This window comes from Buteo buteo, chromosome 24 (assembly GCF_964188355.1).
Source record: "Buteo buteo chromosome 24, bButBut1.hap1.1, whole genome shotgun sequence".
Classification (NCBI taxonomy): Eukaryota; Metazoa; Chordata; class Aves; order Accipitriformes; family Accipitridae; genus Buteo; species Buteo buteo.
The window spans coordinates 17204161-17224570 of record NC_134194.1 but is presented as its reverse complement, the minus strand read 5'-3'; the positions used below and the strand labels follow the sequence as shown (position 1 = coordinate 17224570).

The 20410-nt window shown below is 48.4% G+C and overlaps 1 protein-coding gene across 2 annotated transcripts in view; it reads left to right on the top strand.

Annotated features, from left to right (window-relative positions):
• The window catches only part of LOC142044479 (rho GTPase-activating protein 7-like), a 63769-nt gene that overhangs the window by 9931 nt on the left and 33428 nt on the right, over positions 1–20410 (top strand). The gene's annotated exons all lie outside the window — the stretch shown is intronic.

Genomic DNA, 20410 nt, shown 5'->3' with positions numbered 1-20410 from the left:
TGTTTAGACAGAAAACAGTTTTACAGTGATAAATTTTGTTTGGGATTTAGGGGGGGGAAAAAAAGTAGGTGTCGGAAATTTTAAAATCTAATGCTTTACCATCTGAAAGTCACACACGGGGCACTTAACGCCCCAGCAAAGCCCGATCTCTCTCGGAAGGGTTTCGTGCTGGGCAGAGCTCTCTCCTCTAGAGGGTAGCAGCTACCTGCGCTGCTGCAGCCGGGCCGGGGAGCGCAGGGCACGGTTCGGGCACGGTTCGGGCACGGTCCTGGGGACACGGCTGCGGCAACCCGGCCTCCTGCTGGGTTTGGGAGGACTGGAAAGTCCTTCTGGGGGGTATGCATGACTATCAGTACGTGGGTGGGTGTGGTTTATTTTGCTATAGGTCTCACGCGTGGTTAGTCATGAAATTCCAGCACGTGCTGGCCAAGAAATGGAGGGTTTAGTTTGTTAGATACAAAAATCCTGTGTCTCACCCTGAGTGTCAGCCCAGGGCAGGGAGGGCAGCAGGAGAGGGCACCGGAGGCTCCTCGCCGGGATGGCCAGGACCCTTAGTGGTTGCCACTGGGGTCTTGTCCCTGCCTGCGCGTGTACAGCCGGGGCAGGGGAAGGATTTCCACAGGGGACGGAGTGGGGTGGCGGGCAGCACGGGAGCCGGGAAAGCGGCAGCGGTGCGTGGTTGGTGGGGAAAGAATGTCAGCCCTTGGGAAAACGTCAGCATCGGCGGCAAAGTCACCCCGAGCGCTGATGCCTCCTCCTGAAAAGTGATGGCAGAATTCATCTGCCATTTAGGTGGGGAAGGAAGCCCCTCGGGGTGGGTGCCACGAGCCTGCAGCAGCAGGGTGGCTGTCCCGGCGCGACCCGGGGCTGGAGAGGGGCAGCGGGTGCTGCTCCAGGCTTCGCTGCGCTTCTGGGTCTTCCCTCGTCCTCCGCAGAGCGGGAGGAGGTTTTTGGGTACGGGTCGAGCGTGTTTGCTGTCTCAGCCCGCTCGGTTGCTCTCCCGCCTCGCTCCTGCTGCGCCCAGGTAACTTTGGCAGGGCTGGAGCCCCTCGGCAGCACCCCCAGCCTGAGGGAGCTGGTGCCCCTGTGCTGGGGCAATCCCGGCATTGCTCTGGCCATCAGCTGGGCCAGCTTTAGCTCCTGCCTTTGCCAAAGGCTTGCTTTGTAACGCTGAAAAAATCCTACAGTAACTCTGATGGATCTGTAGGAGGGTATTAAGTGTCTACATGTCAGATGGTGGCTTTTATTTTATTGCTCCGTGTAAAACATTTTGTGTTCTCTGGGCAGGAGATGGAAGTGTTACAGTGACTGTTTTTCAGAAAATGAATTAGTGTCATGTTGTCCCTTCCCAGCAACGCTCCCCTGACAGACAGCCACCGGGGCCACGGCTGCCCAGCCTTGCCGGCAGCTCTGCTCTCGCATGGGCTTTGAGGACTGTTTGCCAGGACCACAACTGGGAATAACACTGCATTTTTTGTCCTTTGCCTCTCTATAAAATAAATCAAGCTGAGTTTTCAACCCTCTGTTTGCTGATGCTCTCTGGCCAAGTTTTGAGTCAATTTATTTCTCATTGCTTTGCGTCACCCTGGCAATGTGCCAAGCACAAGAGCTAAGAAGAAACACAATTAGTTTGCTGCATTTGAGGCCAGGGCTGAGCATCCATCCATTGGTACACACAGGTCTTGAAGGCAGTGGAAAAGGTGTATTTTTTTAAGGTGGAAAATTGCTTGCCTTTTGGAAATGAATAAATTGTTGACATAAGCTAAAAGTCATAAGAGGAGAATGGGTTACGTTGCCAGATACTCACCAGAAGAACATTATGCACTTGAGTGCTGATACAACAAATGCGGTGGGAAGCGACCCAGAGGGATGCCGGCTGGAGGGCAGGAGGGGCCGAGCCGCTGGCCCTGCCGTGCCCAGCGGCAGGGAAAGACCCACCTTGGCCCGACGGCTGTTGTGCCACAGGGGCACCGGGCAGGGCGAAGCCACCCTCTCTCTGCTCTGCTATGAGTTGCACTCACTGGCGAGAGCTGCTTGTACGGCCAGCAGAAGTGCTCGGCACGAAGCACAAGCCTGAGGCGGGCAGTGGGGTGACCCGGGTCCTGGCAGTACCCGTTCGGGGTGTGCGGCGGTGGGGAAACCTGCGGGGGTGCTGCAAAGGCCCCCCAAGGGATCGTGAGGCTGCTGGGGTCAGTGGTGCCGGCCATGAGCAGGGGGACCCCCCGGTCCCCAGCACTCGTCCCGTGGTCAGAGAGCTATCAAGAGACAGGGAGGTTGTTTTGGAAGCATTTTCATGTGGATTGCTGTTCTTTTTGGTATACATTTGCCATTCCAGCTTCTGAAGTCCACCTTTTAGAAACGCTTCCAGGGTAGGCATTATCTGATATCTGCCAAAAACCTGGCTTTCGTGGTCTGGCAAGACCCGTGCAACAGGGGCTGAGCGCACACACTGCGCGCTGTACCCATCCCTCCGCTGCCTCCTCCCGTTTCCCTCAATGCTCCTGGGAAGAGGCAGGACCTGGAGCTCTCGGAAGGCATGCTGGTGTGGGAAGGGAACTTGGCATCTCTGGTGAATAAATAATATCAAATAAGTAGCTGTTTTATGCATTAAAACAAAGCTTTATGAAAGGCAAAAGACAAAGGAAAGGCCCTGCTGACAGCTCGGTAGGATTTTACTGTGGTGCCTGACATCTTCTGGCTGCTGGAGCCTGGGGACCACTTGTGGGTCTCAGCTTGGTTCAGCGACCTTCAGCATCTGAAGTAGGGTTGATGCTGGCCACCCTGGTTTCAGCTTCCCAGGGCTGTGGTACTGCAGACCTTGCTGCTGCTTCCTTTATTTTCCAGAAATGGGGCATGAGCGGGGCATTTGCAGGGAGAGAGGTTTGTGGTGGGTGCACAGAGGGTGGTTATGTGAAGAGGTAAGTACTCATGTACTGCACAGCAGCTTCCCGCTTCCTTCCCAGCTCTGAACGCTCACACAAGAACGAGGATCCTCTTGAAATTTGACCTTTTTTTCTCAGTTTTACTCCTTGTGTTTGGTCATTGTTCCTCCCTTCTTTCACAAAGCAGCACAGTAATCAGGTGACATCCCTCGCTCATGTTACTTGGCCTTGTATGATGGGGCCTTTCTATTTGTTAGGCAAAGCCTATTGATTTAATTTCTGTATCATTATTCAAGCTAATATGGAATATGTCACTGATGATGGTGCATGAAATCAAACAAAGCCTGAAAAACAGGGTGAAATATTAAATAAACCTTGCCAAAGGACGGGAAGGAGGTGGAGGTGAATGTGCAATAAGGTTACATGGTGCCATGGCCGCTGCTCTGCCGCTCCGGCTGCACACAGGCTGTTAGTGCCTTCGGCTTCTGGGAAATGTTGGTAGGGCCACCTGAGCTGGTCAAACACCACCACTGGTTGCTGCTGGGGGACACGGATTGGAAGCCGTATCAAATAGCAAGTGGCCGAGCTTGTCTCCAACCCCATCTAGCTCCTGTGCCACTGTGCAGCTGCAGCCGTGGCTCTGGAGGTGATGCCGGCAGAGCGGTTCACTCGATGGCTACCTGGGACGGGAGGAGGACAGGACCTTCCCACCTAGTGCAAGGAAGATGAGAGCTGTCTGCCGAGGTGGATATACCGACCCTTTCCCCAGCGCTTCTTGGCCTAAGCAGAAATAGCCGTCATACTCGCCGTTACACCTAAATATACAATTATGCATAAAGATGAGTCTGAAGAGTGTGTACTAAAGCAGACGTGTCTGTGGCCGGTTGTACAGGGACTGTGGGAAGACCTACCAAAAGCAGCTTTCTCTGGGCTCTCGGGGTAACTTGCCACTAGATGTCACAGCGTGCTTGGGTTTGCAGCGGGGGACCAGGAGTGCCACTGGTGCTGGGGACGCCCACCCAACCCACCCACAGCGGGGGCGAGGCTGTTCCCTAATGTCCCGCTGTTGGACCGAAGCAAGTAAATAGCATCTTTATGTCTGTTCTTTTCTTTTAGAGCATTTTGGAAACATTCCTCGATTTCATATGTCATTCAGCAAAGTCAGAGAGACCAACAGGTGAATAAAGAGGTTCACCTGCTGGTGGCCCACGGGGGGTGACCCCAATGGGACCCCTCCTCTGGCAGGTATCCGGTGGCCCTTCTCCCACTGCAGCAAATGGCAAACCCTCATTAGCGTCAGTTAATTTAGCAGGAGCACCCTATCTGTGTTTCAAAAGCTCTTGCTCCAAGGGGGACACGTTTTGCCATCAGTCCCATTCCCACCAGCACGAGGCAAATGGAGGCCAGAGCTGGTACCAACCCAAACCATATCAAACAGCTATTTATAGGTGCACAGGAAACCACGCTGGGCCCTGGGCTTTCTCTCTCATCTCAGTTGAATCTTTAATCAGCTCAGCAGCGCGGGGAACATTAATTTTGTGTGCTTTTTCATTGAACATTGCGCTGAGCAGTGGTAGAATATGTATGTGGTTGGGTTTGGGCAGGCTGGTGATGAGATAGGCAAGTCATCTTCTAAACTCGTTACAGCTTTATAAAAAAATGGGTATATTGTTAAAAGACTAGAAGGAGATTAGAGTGAGATGCATTTGCTGAATAAATAAATGAATGACAGCATTTAAGACCTCCTGGTGGAAGTGATTTATGTACAGACTCAGCCTGGCGAAGCCACACCACCACCCGTACCCAGGCAGGTCTTCGATGAAGTGCAGCTGTTGAAGTAACGATGGCATCACTCTGCTGCATTCATTCCCCATCAAAAATGAGCTTGTTCTTGACAATCTCAGACTGCACAGAAGACACATCCAGGTGTTACCTGGGATGGAGGGTGGTAGTCTTTCCTCGTGTTCAGTAGCATCACTTCCCCTGAGACCAGGATCTGCCCAGCCTGAGCAGGGATCTCGTGCTCTGATCGCTGGTCTTCAACCTGGAGAGCAGCTCCCCGGACAGGACACTGCTCCCTCCCTGCACGCAGGGACGCGGGCGGGTGCAGGCGCGCTGCGAGGGGAGGCAGGACCGGTGCGCAGGGAAGGGACCCGCTGCCCGTGCCCCCCTGGATCGCGGGGTGCGTCTGCCCTCGGTCTCCTCCCGGCAGGACAGAGCCGGGGACCTTCACGCATCGTGGAGCCCTTACTAGTCCAGACGCCCCAGAGTCTGCGGGGAGCAACCTAACCTAAGGTGGTATGTGCCTATGAGTAGTGGAGTTCTATTTCCAAACAGCAGCTGCACACCAGCCTTGGCTCACACAATTCTGTGCCGCAGGAGATCCCCCACAAGTGACCTTCAAAGACCAAGACCCCACTCCCAGGCTGGCCATGATGAGCAGTTCCCCGTCAGATAGATACCACTGCCAAAGAGGGGAAAAGGCAAAGCAACATTTTAACTTTATAAACCACGCTTTTTTTCCAAGTGTACGTATGAATCCAATTCTTTTTTTTCTCCCCATCTCCAGAAAACAGGGCTTTTCCCTTTGTGGCTCTACCTGCTATGTCAGCACATGAAGATACTCTTATAGGGTGTAAGGGTTTTTCAAAAGGGTCCATAAATTAATAAAAAATTCCTAAAAAGCCTGTGGTTTTCCAAAGTCATCTAGAAAGAAAACTCATTTTGAACCTCATTGCCTTTCAATCTGTAGCAGATCTACTCTTGCAGTCACCACTGAGGCTGTGGACACAGTGTGTCTCATCAGACCACCATAGCGGAGGGCTCTAATATGTTCAATGCTTTAACTGATTAGGCTACTAATTAGAGAAGCTAGAGAGTTGTTTAAAGCAGCTAGAAGGACAAATCGCAGGGATTTTTCCTTGAACTGCTTCCAAACTGATAGCACATTAAACAAAGAAGAACTTGGAGAAATTTAAATTACAGCTTGTGACCTGAATGTCAGACATCGTGCTGCACATACACCGAGGAGCGTGTTCTCTGCAGCAGACAAGATGGATGGGGTATAGCTGCAAACCACTCGCCACTATTAATTTTCACCACATGAATCTTCCTGACCAATAACACATTATTATTTTGTTTCGTCTGGGATTGCCTTGCCCCCCCTGCATGGCACCAGTCCAGAATATGTACAAATCTTACTTAGTCACAGTTAGTGACTGTGCCTTAATATTAGGAGTCTCCCAAAATACTTACTGTGCTGCTTTCTCCTTAGAGAGTGAGGCTTGAGCCACCCCATCATTCCCATCCAACACTGCAATAACTATCGCAGCAAAAGGTGCTTTGAGCAGAGCAGGTTGCTCCTCCGGAGGAGATGACGGGTTTCTTGGTTAGGGGCCACCCTTCCGCGCTGGGGGGGGTCAGAGTCCAGTTTCAGCTCTGGGCAAATGGTGTAGCCTCACTGCGTTTCAGAAAACCATCGCTTCCCTGTTCTGGTGGGGGTGGGAGGACGGATGCTCGGGGTACATGGAGAGAAGGGAAAAGGTGGGATGCATACGACCACCAAGAAAACCAGCAAAAGCTTCTCTGGGCTGTCCCGCCTGAGTGTCGTAAGGCTGAGTGAGGTCCTCGCGGAGGAGGCAGCGGTGCATCTTCTGTGGCTTGTTGGGGGTTCCCAGGGGCTGGCCGGGGCTGTGGTCCCCCCACCTGGGAGGAACACCCCGGTCTGGTGAGCACAGCATCCCTGCAGCGGGCGGGAGCAGCCCAGCGCCGGCTCCCCGTGCTCAGCCGGGGCCGGGATGTGGGCAGAGGTGGGAGCTGGCAGCTGGGGAATCAGCATCAGCCCACGGGGCGACAGCCGCAGCCCGGCTCCTGCTCCGAGCAGCCAGCGCCACGTGAGACTGCCGGCCCCAGCCTCAACTACTGCGGAGTGCGAGGAAGGACGCCTTCTCCTGCGTGGCGTGGGAGGGTGGCGTTGTCTAACAAACAGGTTTACTTCAGTAGGACGGGGCTGGGGCTTAGAACAGCAACTCTTTGGAAAAAAAACACCCCAACACTTAAAAAATTAACATAAATCCAATTTTCTGCAGTTATCACCAATCTCAGATTAATTCCGCAGCATGACCAAACTGCTGCAAGGCCCTTACACTAGTATGTTTAATATATACTGGTGTATATATTAAATGTGATTTCCGGACACATTAGGGTTTCTCAAGGAGAGTGCAGATAAGACGCGGGCTGGGAGGCAGCTGGAACCAAGTGTTCTGCAGGAGGAATGTGTGGGCACAGAAACATACAGGGCCCTGAGTTTCCTTTCACTTTTTTTTTTTTTTCACCCCTGTGCTGTTCTGTCACCCTCAGATGTGTCAGCATTTGATCTGCACCAGCGAAAGAGCTGAATCCGGAGCCTGGCAATTAAAACTCACCAAGGAAAGCCTAGGGTACGTCGAAGGGCGGCGTGGTTAGCCGGGCTCCAGAGCAGCTGCTGGGAGGAGGGCGGTGAGGGGACTGGGGCTCCAAGGCAGGTAACTGGCTGTCCTAGCAGCTCGCCCTGAGCTGGCATCTGCACAGCCAGTGGTTTGACAGAGGCTTTAGCATTGCTTCACTCCTTTCCTAAGGCTAAGTGAAAACTCCTGGAAGGGAAGTGCATTAGCTTCTCCTCCTCCTGAAGTCAGAAGAAGACTTCTTCCCATTCATCCCGCTCCCACGTCGGCTGGATTCGTGCAGACTCATGCCGGTTTCCCCGTGGCTGAGCGCAGTGCCCCTGAAGCTGTGATCTGCTGGTGCCAGGAGAGTCTGCACTTACTAGTTGTGGGCAAGCTGCCTCTTCAGTTTGCTTCTAGGCTCTCCCTTCAGAGCTGCCTAACTTTTTAACGTTTTAATGCAATGTGCTAGGGAGTTTGCCTAATCTAAAGCGCCCGGTGCGCGGCATCTGCCGAGGGCAGCACTGCCCTTCCCAGAAAAGGGTCCCCCCCTCCTGGCACCCCCCGCACCCCCGTGGGTCCTGCAGCCTGGCTGGGGCTGGCCTCGGTGCGCGTACAGCTAACGAGGTTTCTGCGCCTGCTGCATCCCTCGTCTCAGCAGCAAGGGACTTCAGGCACAGGTCAGGCTCCTGAGGTGTGGAGCTTGTCCATCGCAGGGAAAGAGAAATTCCTCCCTGGGGCCGTCACTGGAAGTGGCTGGATGGCGGGAATGGTTCTGCTTCAGGGGCTGTACCTTTCCAGATGAGGAGGCAGCGATGATGCCCCAGAGCCAGCGGGTCTCCAAGTGGAAACAGACCCCAAAACCCTTCTGTGCCCAGTGAAAGCGCACAGGAGAGGAGCTGCCCAGTATCTACCTGAATTAAGTATCTGGCTCAAGATCAGACCAATTGAGTCAGTGGGCATTTTTCCTTTGGTTTCAGAGCTGTGGGGTGGTTCCTCCATGACCTGCCAACCATAGCCCCGGATCCGTCCGCGCGGTCAGGCATGGCAGTGAGCTGGAATGAGGGGGCATGCTGGGCATGAATAGGAAGGACTTTGACTGAAATCCTAAGACCGCTGAACACTTTGAGACCAGCCGTGCACACTCTTCAGCACACAAGCAGAGCCCCCGTGCAGTCGGTCCCAAGGTATGGCATCCACCCCTCGGTTTGTCCTGGAGTCACCACGGCCGTTGGCACAGGAGTGATCTTCTGTCGCCAGGAGAAGAGAGCACACGATGTTCGGGGAGGAGAGGTCAGGTCTCTTCCTGTTTAGATGTTTTCAAAAAATGCTTGAGCATTTTAGTGGAAAAATGACTGAGGGAACCATCCAAATTAGGAAATGGGAAACACTGCGGTAGCATAAATAGAATTTTGACAGCTGAAGTGAGAGGCAAGTGGTTGTCAGGCAGGGCTGGTAAGCAGGCTGCTGGGCCAGCAGCTCTTGCTGAAGCTCCATAGCCAAGGGGCACGTTCTCGCTGCCACGCACAGGGACGTACCTACTCAGCAGTCGTTACTAGTGTTTTGCCAGCTTGGATGTTGGAGCCAAGTCACTGAGTGTTTTTCATCTCGGGTTCTCCCAATACAGTGCCAACAGTCAGTAAGATGTGTCCTTCAAGTGGGTGACTCTTAGTATTTCCAGCGGTGGATACTGAAAACTATGACACTAAAGGTTTTATGGTGTATAAATTAGTAGGAGACTTTCCAGTGCCAGGTTACCTGTGCAATGAAATTAGCTGTTCATATATAATGTCAGCCTTGCTCTTGACTCTTTCTCCCCTTCAGCAAATCACTGAACCTCCCCAAGCCCCTTTCTAGCCATATGTTAAGTTGATGTAATGCTGCTTTTAAGTCTGTGCAATTACTCAATTACTCCTGCATCTGATTGCAAGTAATACGCCCTTAGGGCTATGATTCAGTTTTGCCCATTCATTTGCTGTGTGACCTTGAGCACCACATTAAATATACTTTTAATATTCAAAGGAAATGTGCTCATTTATGCTCATGATCATGCTATCCAAACTCCTACTCTACACCTAACTTTGCAAGCAGGGTCTGCTTGTTATTTATTGCAAAATTTAAAGACAGAAGCTAACCCCTTCTAAAACACAAAAGAGATTTGGGAGCCTAAGTTCCATTCAAATTCACCTCAAGCGAGTTTCAATGGAGCTTGAAGAGTCTAAGAAATTTAGATACTTCTGAAAATGTCACCCTAGCTGTACCTCCAGGGTCTGACATTACACAGACACCTGAATTACTAAGGCAAGTTCCCTTTGCTGATCCAACCTGATTGCTGCGGAGCTTGCAAAGCATTAAGTATGCACATATTTAATGCCTGCTAATGCTGGAGGGGGAGGACGCCTCAATGTGAAAACTATTGTGCATTTAAATGTGTTCTTCTTCAAAGCTCATCTCAATCCCAAGCCGAGTAATAACAGCTTCCTCCAGCTCCTGGGGAGCTATTTTGGAGGGGCTGCCTGGTGCCGCTTGCTTTCTTATTTTAGTCACCTGTATGTTCTATGCATTGGAGAGATGAACTATTGAATCAAGGAGTGGTGTCTGTTTGAAGAGAGGTCTTCTGGAAGAATGAGTGGCCAAGGGACAAGTGTGGGTAGAGCTTGTCCCGTCACTAGGATTGGCCCCTGCCTGTGATCATACAAGGTTTTTGAGAGTGTCTTCTCTTGTGCATGTTTGTATAAGGAGCAGCTGTGGTCTTCTTTAACTTTGTTGGAAGATCGCTATGAAATAACACAGACGAGAAGCAAACCTGTTTTCTGAATATTTTTAAGAACTTGTATCTTAGGTTTTGTGTATGTTAATTGAAAGTAAATGAGGCTTGGACGAGCAGCCAGTATGGGTTTGACCCTGGGACCATTCTGGGAATAAGCAAACATAAATAACCCTTTCCTAAAAATGTCTTTTGCAACCCCACCCTTCAGGAGCGATCGTCTCTGCAACGATGTAAGCCTGGACAACATTGGCAGCCAAGGGCTGAACTTCAGCTCTCGTTCAGACTCAGCAGTTACTCTTATGGTACAAATAGCATCCTGGAGCCAAGAGGCGAATTGCTGAGAAACCACGTACCCCGTAGATGGAGTGAGGATTGCAGAGTCTGGCTGCTTGTCGTCCCAACCCAATGAAAAGCCACGGGCTGGGGGACAAGAGGTTGGAGTGGGACCTCAGTGATGGTGGCAGCAGGATTTCATCCCCACTCAGTGTTCGTCCCCGTACCTGTATTGCAAAGGATTTAAACGGCAAAATCTGTGCACTGCTATTAATGCATTAGTGTTATGAGCAGCTAGTGTTGGCACACCTGTAAATAGGAGCTCTGCTGTGCAAGTTAGTTCTTTGAATCTGTACAGTGCTTTATGCTCCTTGCCTGTGAAACAACATAGAAATAAGTATGATGTGTAATTTCTACAAATACTCCAGCTTCTACATAGGAAGTCCTCAAACTGCTGGAATAGTTATAAGACATCAGTGAAGACGAGGGCAGTGATAGACTTGAATGGTTTAAAAAAGTAAAGCTACCAGACCTCAGCTGTGTTCTGATTATTTTCTTAGAATTTGCTTCCTTTTTGTTGCTTTTTTTATACCGAGACATAAATAATGTTAAATTCCAGATCACCCATGGGTCTGAAGTTTAGCTGTAACAAGGACTTTTGCCAACTTTTACAAAAGGATTTTGCTAACATGAAAGAAAAATAGCTCATACATAATAAACACTCCTCCTGACCCATGTTATCCTTTTGCATTTAAGGTCAAACATTTCTGAAAGGGAAGAAGAAAAAAAAAAAGATAAAGGGGATGCAGAGAGTCAGCTGCAACAACAACCCAAACCTCTGTGTGAAGGTCCTCCCATCAGGGTTTTGATTTTCAGACTGTTCACAGCTGCCACTACATTTTTTCCTTGGCCTGAATAATGTAAATACTGGGCTGGTAGGGCTTTTCTTTACACTGGTGTAAATCTAGGTTGGAGCTCAAACCTTGACTTGACCATGCACACACTTTATCCCTGCGATCTCAGCAGGACAGCATGTGGTATAAAATTAATCACGGGTGTAAATCTATGCAGGACTTTTGCCCAGTTCTGCGAATTTGACTTCAGATGACCTCAGAGCAGTTCCTCTGGACTTTAGCTGGTGCAACACAGGCCGAATTTGGTTTAGTACATTCTGCTGTACCCACCATGGAGGTTCTAGCCAAGAACAGCTATTTGGTAATAAACAGATAATTCTGAAATTCTTCCAGTTTTCTTTTTCTTAGTAATATGTCTCTCTGTCTTGCCAGAGAAAATACCTACATGTTTCATAATCAGCTTATTCTGCTGCTGAACTGATTATTTATTTTGAATAGCTAAAGTAGATGTTCTTTTCGCACATAATGAGTAGAATGCTTATCTCCTCTTTATATTAACTCCTTTCTCCAAGCCCATGCCTTCACGATTCACAGAAGACTAGTGAATATTTAAGATGTGGCGGGAGCATGCTGGAGATGAGGTGTTATCATACAGTGGCCAATTTCAAATTCTACTGATGGTTAAGTGAAGATGCTAAAAACGCACTTGAAAGAGGACTGGCTGGTTTAGAAGACTGGCAGCAGGAAAGAGCTTCTGGGCAGTTGGGGGCTGCTCTGAGGTCCGTGTGCTGGGTCAGAGCGTGGGCAGGCTGAGGAGGGCAGGCTGCCTCCTCCTGCCCCCCTGAGAGCTGCCTGGCGTGCCAGGGCCAGGATGCGCTGTGCTGACCACCACACGAAGCTGGCCTTGTGGGGCTGCTGTTCTGGCAGCCCACCAGGCTTTCCCCCAGGTGCAGTCAGAGGAAACATCAGTTTTCAGAGCTTTTTCTGATGCGACACACTCTCTTTTGCCCACTTTCTAGAGTTTGGGCAAGCCTGACTCTGCTTTTAGAAAGTCATCTCTTCAATCTGTTTTGATGCAAAAAAAAAGTAAGCAAAATAATAAAAGCTCTACATAGAAAACCACAAAGTGACCAGGCCCTGCAGTACAGCCCACTCACTCATATATGCTGGCTTCACCCTGTGCCTAGAAAATTCCATGCTATAAAGAGTGACTGCTCGAGTTTGCGGTGAACCGGGGGGAGGCTGTACTCACGTGAACGTATGGCGATCTTCACAAGTTGTGGCATGCCCTAACGCTGGTTGTCACATGGAGACATTGCTTTCCACATTTCCTACAGTTGGTGCTTACCGTATTGGTCCTTTTCGACTCTGCTGCTGCCTAGCTCAGCTTTGAGCCATAGCAAGGGCCCTCGGGGAGCACGCAACGCGTGCCCCAGGAACCACCAGCCGTGGACTGAAGACTATCACGACAGCAGTGGCTCCTGCTCTCAACTCCTGAGAGCCGGGGTGAGAACTAGTTACTTCCACGTGCCAGGTTGACTGACACAATCCTGTGTTCTCCTGAGTAGACAAAGAGCGCAACCCTCCAGCCGGGAAGCTGAGATGCTTGGGTTCCCCGCTGGTCATCGCCCCAGCTGAAGGGGTGTTCGCACCCTCGACCGTCCTCAAGCCCAGTTTCCCTGGGCTTTCTCCACCCACCCTCCGGTAAGGGGAGCTGCTTCCTCGGAGGAGCATGCCACCCTTTGATGCTCGCTGTTGTGTTGACAAAAGGGCTGAATTCCTCTTGTTTCTTGAAATAAACTTACAAAACCCTTGACCTTCCTGAGCTGGAGGAATATGTTTACAGATTGTTTAATTCCTTTTGTCTTCCTGAGCGTGTGAGAGAGACGAGTGTGTCGTTAAGGGAAGGGGAGCCGGGGAGCGGTGTGACCAGCCCATTGCGAGATCATAGACAAGACACTGCTGAATCCCATCCACTTTGCAGTGTACAGCCATTCCCATTAAATTTTGGAGGGGCAAGGAAAGGCATTATTTAATGGAATCCCCTGTAATTTTTCCTTTATATAAAGTTCACGACCACAGCAGTATGCCAGAAAAAAATAGTATCTCGTGTATTATGTTACATATACTTGCAATGTCTTCCAGGACACCGGTGCTTGTAGACCTCTAGAAAAATATCAGGAGATAATTCTGCAGCAGGTCTTTTCTAGTGTTACACCATCTAAACTCATCTTTAGATGGTGTATCTGAAGTCAGGGTAACCAGAAGAAACGAAGCTTATCAGAGGACAAAAGAGGCAAAACACAGGGAGGGGAGGTCACTGGTATACCTAAATTAATGTTTATAGCTTTATTTAAAGGCCTTAGAAGCTGGAAGAAGCTCTTTAAGACAGAAACCATCTTTGCTCTGAGGCTGTAGTGCTAGGAGGTCTCATGGGTGTTATCACCAGGTACTTGTAATAATGTCACCATTTCCAGGACTCTTAGCACAAGTAGCATGGCAGAAGAGGAATTGCTAAGGGTAGCTGACTGAGGATAATGGATAGTAGGATGAAATTGAGAGGAAAAACTTAATTGGAATTAACTAGCTGAGAAAAGCCTCTTGATCTGTCAGACAGTGAAATTGCCTCCCAAGAGCAATGGTATAGTCCCAACCACATGGGCATTTAAAGCCAGTCTAATGCCTATGATTCCCTGAGTTAACTGGAGTATCTCAATAATTGGAACTGACACAAAGATTTATCTTCTTTGATTGACTAGCTTTCATAGAGGCTCATCTCTTTGTGGTACTGCACAGAGCTTTCAGGGCAGCTGTTTGCACTTAAACTGCCAGAAGCTGACAATATGTACCCATTTCAGCTCTTCAAATGTGTTCTTTGAAAAAACACTTAAATCACTGGAATAGACAGTACTAATCAGTCTGCAGGAAAATGGAGCATCCTTACCTGGGGCTCACTGCTATAAATCTTTCTGTGCCAATGCTCGGTTATCATGCAGCAGTAGAAAGCCGTTTAGGTGCATTACTGCCAAATGCCCAATCAAGCTGAAAAATTGGGCTGATTTTGGCCAAGACAATAAAAGGAAAAGGTGTTTTGCCAAACGTATAAAAAACAAATGATTGGTATTTCAGCAGAAGCTCCCATTTACAACAGAGAAGGATTAATCCCACTAAGATGATGGAAATGATATCCCACACTGATTTCAGAAAAGACAGTGTGCGGCAGCAAGCTGGCTCTAAAGGGTGAGGTTTGTAAGGAGGTTTTGTTTTCAGCATTGCCCATTCACCTGCTGTGTGCTCCTGTGCAATGGCAACATATCTCCTGTGTCACTCTGCCTTCTCCAGTTCAGCAGAGCTCTTCCAAACACCACCTTCCCCCAAATCTTGGTCCTTTTTACAGTACGGAGAGAGGACCTGGGGAACTGAGATGCCTCTTTTGCTATGGTGAAGCACAACACTTTGGAAATCAGAATTTACAGAAATACTAGCTCTCAAGCTGATTAGTGTATGAGATTTACGAGATACACCTAAACGCATCAGGGTGGAAGCAGATAGAGGAATAAGCTATTGCTACCAAATGAGATCCACTTGGCGTGTTTGCTAATTGCAGCACCTGACAAGCTTCAGGTAATAGCTCGTGGCTGTTCATGCTTGCAAGGTTGTAGGAGGACTGACTCACAGCCTGGCTTCTCAGCCTAGCGACACAGCCTCTCAAAAGCCCAGTGGCCTGTAAGCACATTTCCATGGAGAAAAGTCGTGCAACCTCAGTCTACAGGGAGAGAAGCCGGAGCAGTGCTGCCGACCCTCTTGCAGGTTTCCATTGAGAAGTCACTTCATCTCCGGCTCTTTCCTCAGACTTGTCCGTTTGCCGGTCCAAAGGGCAGCTTCGCCGTCCTTCCAGTGTCTGCCCCACCTGGAAAAAGGAAGCTTCATGCTCTGACGATTTCTCTAATGCTTCAAGCTGGCTGAAGTCTTGCTCTCCCATTATACCCTTAAGGTCGCTAACGGGTGGACGTGCATGTTCTCGCTCCTCCGCAGGCTCCTCCACCAGCCGCAGCCACAGCTTGCCTGCAGGCTGACACGGAAGGTGTGGGGGTGCGAGAGAGTTCCTCTGCACCGGGCTCTGTGTGTGTGTGAGAGTGTGAGAAAGAGTTTGTTTTCTTGCTTTGCCTGCCCTATTGCTTCTTGGCCTTGCATGGTGAGACACAGGAAGCAAGAGAGCAAAGCAGATGGGAACACAGGAGGAGCCCTCCCTCGGGGACGCCCAGAAGGGAGATGGGTGCTGGGGGGGGCTGCGGATTCGGGAGGTGGGACACTACGGCACTGCCCGGCAGAGAGGCACCGCTCTTACCTAGCGGGCCGAGAGACGCTGCCTCGCGAACACGCCGAAGCCGAGTGGAAACCACTCACCTCGTTGTACTGGATGCGTCCCAGTCACCGGTGCCTGTGGTTTCTGGAAGGTGCTAAGCTCCTCTCTGGTTCAAAGCATTTCTTTTCCCAAGGTTTCAAGGTCTTCAAGTGTGGAGAGCCGGTTTGCGTTTGCCTTTCTGTATGATTGGTTGTGCTGGTATGCCTCTGCTGTTCACTGCCTAAATGAGACCTAGTTAGGGAAATGAATGTAAATTAAATATGCTAATGTTTTGCCTGGAATGTTGTCAGGTATAGCACTGTGAGGATAATATTCCGATTTACTTTTGAAGAGTAAATGGTTATAAGGGAGTTTGCATCTCACTGGAGCATTCTTTTTCAAACTGCTCTTTCTTCTGCTATGAGAAGGTTGGGTTAAATATATCTATACAGATACAGGGAGAAAAAGTTGAAAATTTAAAGTGACAATTAAGGAGAGAGTTTATAGAAAATTGTTATTTAAAGATTAAAAAAAACGCAAAAAAAGAAAAGGCTGAACATGCACTTTGAGAAATTGAGGCTTTGGGTAATATCTGCAAAGCTAGAGCCAATTGGTATAACAAGGAATTTTACACAGATGTATATTACTTATTACACTCTTCTATTAAGTTTCTTCATTCCTTCTATTGTTTGTAAAGTCTTCTCAGTAGATGCTATGTTCTGGTGAGCCTGATTGTCTCTGCATGTGGGCTCTCAGGTTATCAAGTAAATCCTTTTTTTCAGAAGAAAAAACCCCTTCAGTCCCAAATGCCCCCATTGAACCAGCTGGACGTGGGCTGGGCAGGGTCTAATGGAGAGCCCTTTAGCTGATGGACATGGACCAAATCCAGGCAGTGATGGCCATCAAAGCATCCCACAAAAAGAACTTCTTGTAAGAAGGGCCTGCTGCCATTTCCAACATCCTGCAGCAGGAGCAGCAAGCAGCCTCTGTATTTACTCTCCACTTGGCTTGGGAGGGTTTTGCTTCTGGCCCACCATTCCCAGGCTGGTTTCCCACACCTCTTCTCCGTCAAAAAGTCCTTGAAGAGTGCTGGCCTGAAACTGTCAGCTCGTGTTACAAGCCACAAATCCTGCTTCTTCCCATGTTGTGCAAGAGTGCAAATAAATAAATATTGGTTGTAAAATGATTCGGTCTTTATGAAATCCAGCTAGACTGCTTGGCTTTTAATAGCTTCAGCCCTGAATTACACGTCTGGACTAGACACAGTGCAGAGATGAATTTCCTTTAATTTGTTCCAGAGTAACTCACCATTTAATTTAACTGAGCAGTTCCTTGTTCTCCTATTCTGGAATGATGGATTGTGAAATGCACTCCTTTAAATTAATCCAGACGCTTGATTTCTGTCAGCAGAGTAATCTTTCTCAGTGGTATGCTAAGTATGCTTTTAAAAGGTATGGTGAATATGAATGCTATGCACTTGGTTGATGATTTAAGTGTTTACACTTTCCAAACATTGCAGAAAAAACAAATACAGCTTAGCTGCATTTTTTATAATCTTTCAGAAGTGATCATTCAAATAACATCAAAAGGACTTAAATGGATTTCTAAATTTGATGGTACAAGTGAGGGCAACTCCCCTCTCATCAGAGAACCATCAATTTGAAATGGGGCTGAGAAAAGCTTATAATATTTCTGATTGCAGGGCTTCCATAGATCATCCAGAAAGCTTTCTATTGGAGCCATTAATGGTAAAATATTTCATGTGGGTGCTGTCACTGCTTGTGCTGGCTTGATATTGCAAGGGAGCGGTGCCTTTTTTTTTCTTCGTTTGCTGTTTTTACTTCTTAAAGATGAAGTGGGGGAATTCTGGAGAGGAGAAAAGAGGCAGCGTATGAATACTTGCTATTTCTATAACATCTCCTTTACAAGAACTGCAAAAAGTTATAGTGAAGTTGAGTAAGTGATATTGATGTAAACCAACCCATCAGGTCCTATCAGCCCAGACACTCCCTCACTCTGCGTTATCAGAGGTAAGGACTAGCTGAATGCCACAGCTAGAAATTGCACAGCATTCCCTGGGTCCAGCTGGAACCTGACAGCAATAGTTATTCTTAAATGTGGGAAGACAAGACAAATCCTCCTGTCACCGAAATATGTGGCAGTGCTTTTTAGGAAAAGGTAAATGTCCCTGAACTTGTAGCAACACATGAACTGCAGTACACGCTTGCCTCCCCATTCATTCTTGGCAGGTTTACACCTACAGAAAATGGCACATCTAACAACTGACCTTGGCTGAAATCTGGGTTCCTACTTCATATGTAGGGTGTCCTGGTTTTGGCTTTTCTTGCAATGTGTTGGAAAGGGCATGTGGCTGGAATCAGGCGGCTTGAATAGAGATGGTATCTTCTCTGCAAAACAGATTTAAATCTTACTGAGAAATATGTAAAAGACTTGTATTATCCAAAATATGAGGTCAAGATGTTTTGCAGAATGTAAGAAACTGAGCTCTTCTGCAGGGCACAACTTACAAGGTGATTGCATGTGCTGACATCCTAGTATTGACAGGATAACGTACTTTTTTCTTGATCCTTCTAAAGCCCTGTACATATGGAATGCATACTTGACTTGTTACCTTACCTAGGTAGCTAACGTACCTTATACCTTCCAAATCTAACTCTGCACCAGCCTATGACATTTGGCACAAGTAATTTTGTGGATATTTAGCAAGCAGAGGAAATGGCACGTGTATTTTCAACTATTCTGAATTAGCCACCTTTATCTGCCTCATTGCTTAAAAAAGAAAGTGAAGAATTGAAGTCTGCTTCATATGTCTTGCCAGTCCTCTCTCAGGACAACACATACTGTTGTGACCTGCCAACTCCATGTCCTATAATAGCCTACACAGCCAAGCCATCTAAGGAAAAATTGTTTGGCTCCGTAAGGTAGGAGTTGTGTTGTGCCTGGATACAAACAAGAATGTAGGCAGCCTCCCATCAGAAGCAGGCTGTCACCAAACTTTGCTTCAGGCTTAGGCAAGGACTGGATACTGCTGAAATCTGAAGTAAGCTAAAGCAAATCATGATCTTTTTATCTGAAGTGCTTTTATTAATGGGTTTTAGTGGTCTGGGTGGTTTAGTGTCAGTATTTCTTTTTCGAACACCTTAACAGCAATCTTCTTCACATTCAAAATGTGTAAAATACTCTTCTTTTGAGTTTTGAAAGTCTGTTATAGTAAAGTAGTTCAATAACCAACCCAAAGGCTTTAAGGTCTTAAACCCAAGCTTTACTGGCCTTGCTATGTTTCCAAGACAGAAACTGATTATAAAATTCTTTTGCAGTAGTGCCTGGATAGTGGATGCCTTTTACACCCATCACGTGGTAGTGGAGACCTTGTGGTCAACTGAAGATGTTATGGAAGATACAGCCATGTATCTTAAATGTATACTAAATTAGAATTAAAATCCAACTGGGCTTTTGTCTTCACTTCACGCTGTTGTGTGATAGGACCATTGGCTCAGTTGGTCTTCAGACCTAAGCTTAGAGCCTTTCTTAGAACTGGCAAAGGTTTGTTAGCCAGAATGGGTGCTTTCAGCTCCGCTGGGAGAGGAGCTGGGAGAGACTGAAGGACCTGACAGAGGTCACAGAACCAAAGTTGGGTGTTGATGTCTTCGGTAGTGACTTTGGGTTCTTTGTTATCCCCTAAAATGCAAATCATGACTAAGCCACGATTAAGGCTCGGTGTCTCAAGGCAGTTGCACTGTGAGTACCTAGCTTGTCTCACAAAGGACTTTTTGCCAGGGTGCTGAGAGCCTCCGAGGTGCTTGCCAGGGGCTTTGTATAAGCTGGTGTGACTGGCAGGCCACTCCATAAGCTGCTGCGCTCGCTTTGGGCCAACCAGCTTGGGTACTCTTGACATTTCTGGATGTCTTTAAACATGTAATGCCGATAGAAATGTTGTTTAAATATTTGTGAGTTATTTAAAAATAGTGCGTCAAATAAGCAGCCTTGTGACGCCCGACAGCTATCTGGCTCGGACGAGTGCTTCGGTGAAGAAGGAAGAGGTCAGCATGAGTTATGTACACAACTTAAACTCTGACGAGAGACACGCTGGGTCCATAAAACACAGAGCAAAACTAGTCCCCCGTTGGAAAGGCCCCGAGGCGAGGTTGTTCGGTGGCGCGGAGCAGCCGCAGCTGGCCTGGAGCCTGGCTGGAGGGATGCTCGGCCGCCCTCCGGCAGGTCCACAGCCGAGGCCGGAGGCGGCCGCCCGGGATTTTGGCGTGCCCTGGTGCTCAGTAGTTGGGGGAGCGTGGGTGTGTGAGCAGAAATGCTCTCTGAACGGAGACCAGGAGGACAGGCAAACTGTGCTGGGGCTGCTAGGCATCCCTGCCCCAGTTTGGGGCTATTTAGGCTCTCTTAATATTTCCCCTGTTTGGTGCCCATCTGCATTTTTAGAAAACTAAATTTTAGGAGGCTCAAGGGAATGAATTTGCGCCCAACCATGATTAAGGCCTTTCAGCAGTTTCTTCTCGGTATTATTAGATAGAGCATTTTAGGTCAGGACAGGTGGGTGCTGGACAGAGGGGAAATGGGATTCCTGTGATAGATGTGAGTGCTGGACATTATCTATTAATTATATTAAATATTTATTTTATGAGCTTTAAAATATTCATAAAATATTCATATGTGAAGTGTATTCTCTTCTTTCAGTAAACAGTTATCATGTAGAGATTAAAATAAGCTACGAGGCATTGCTGAGATACATTATAATCTGTTAAAGAGGCTGAGCCTACTATAACATTTGAGTCCAGTTTTATGTTGCCTTTAAATTGACTTGACACCAATTCCAGACCTATTGTAAAAAT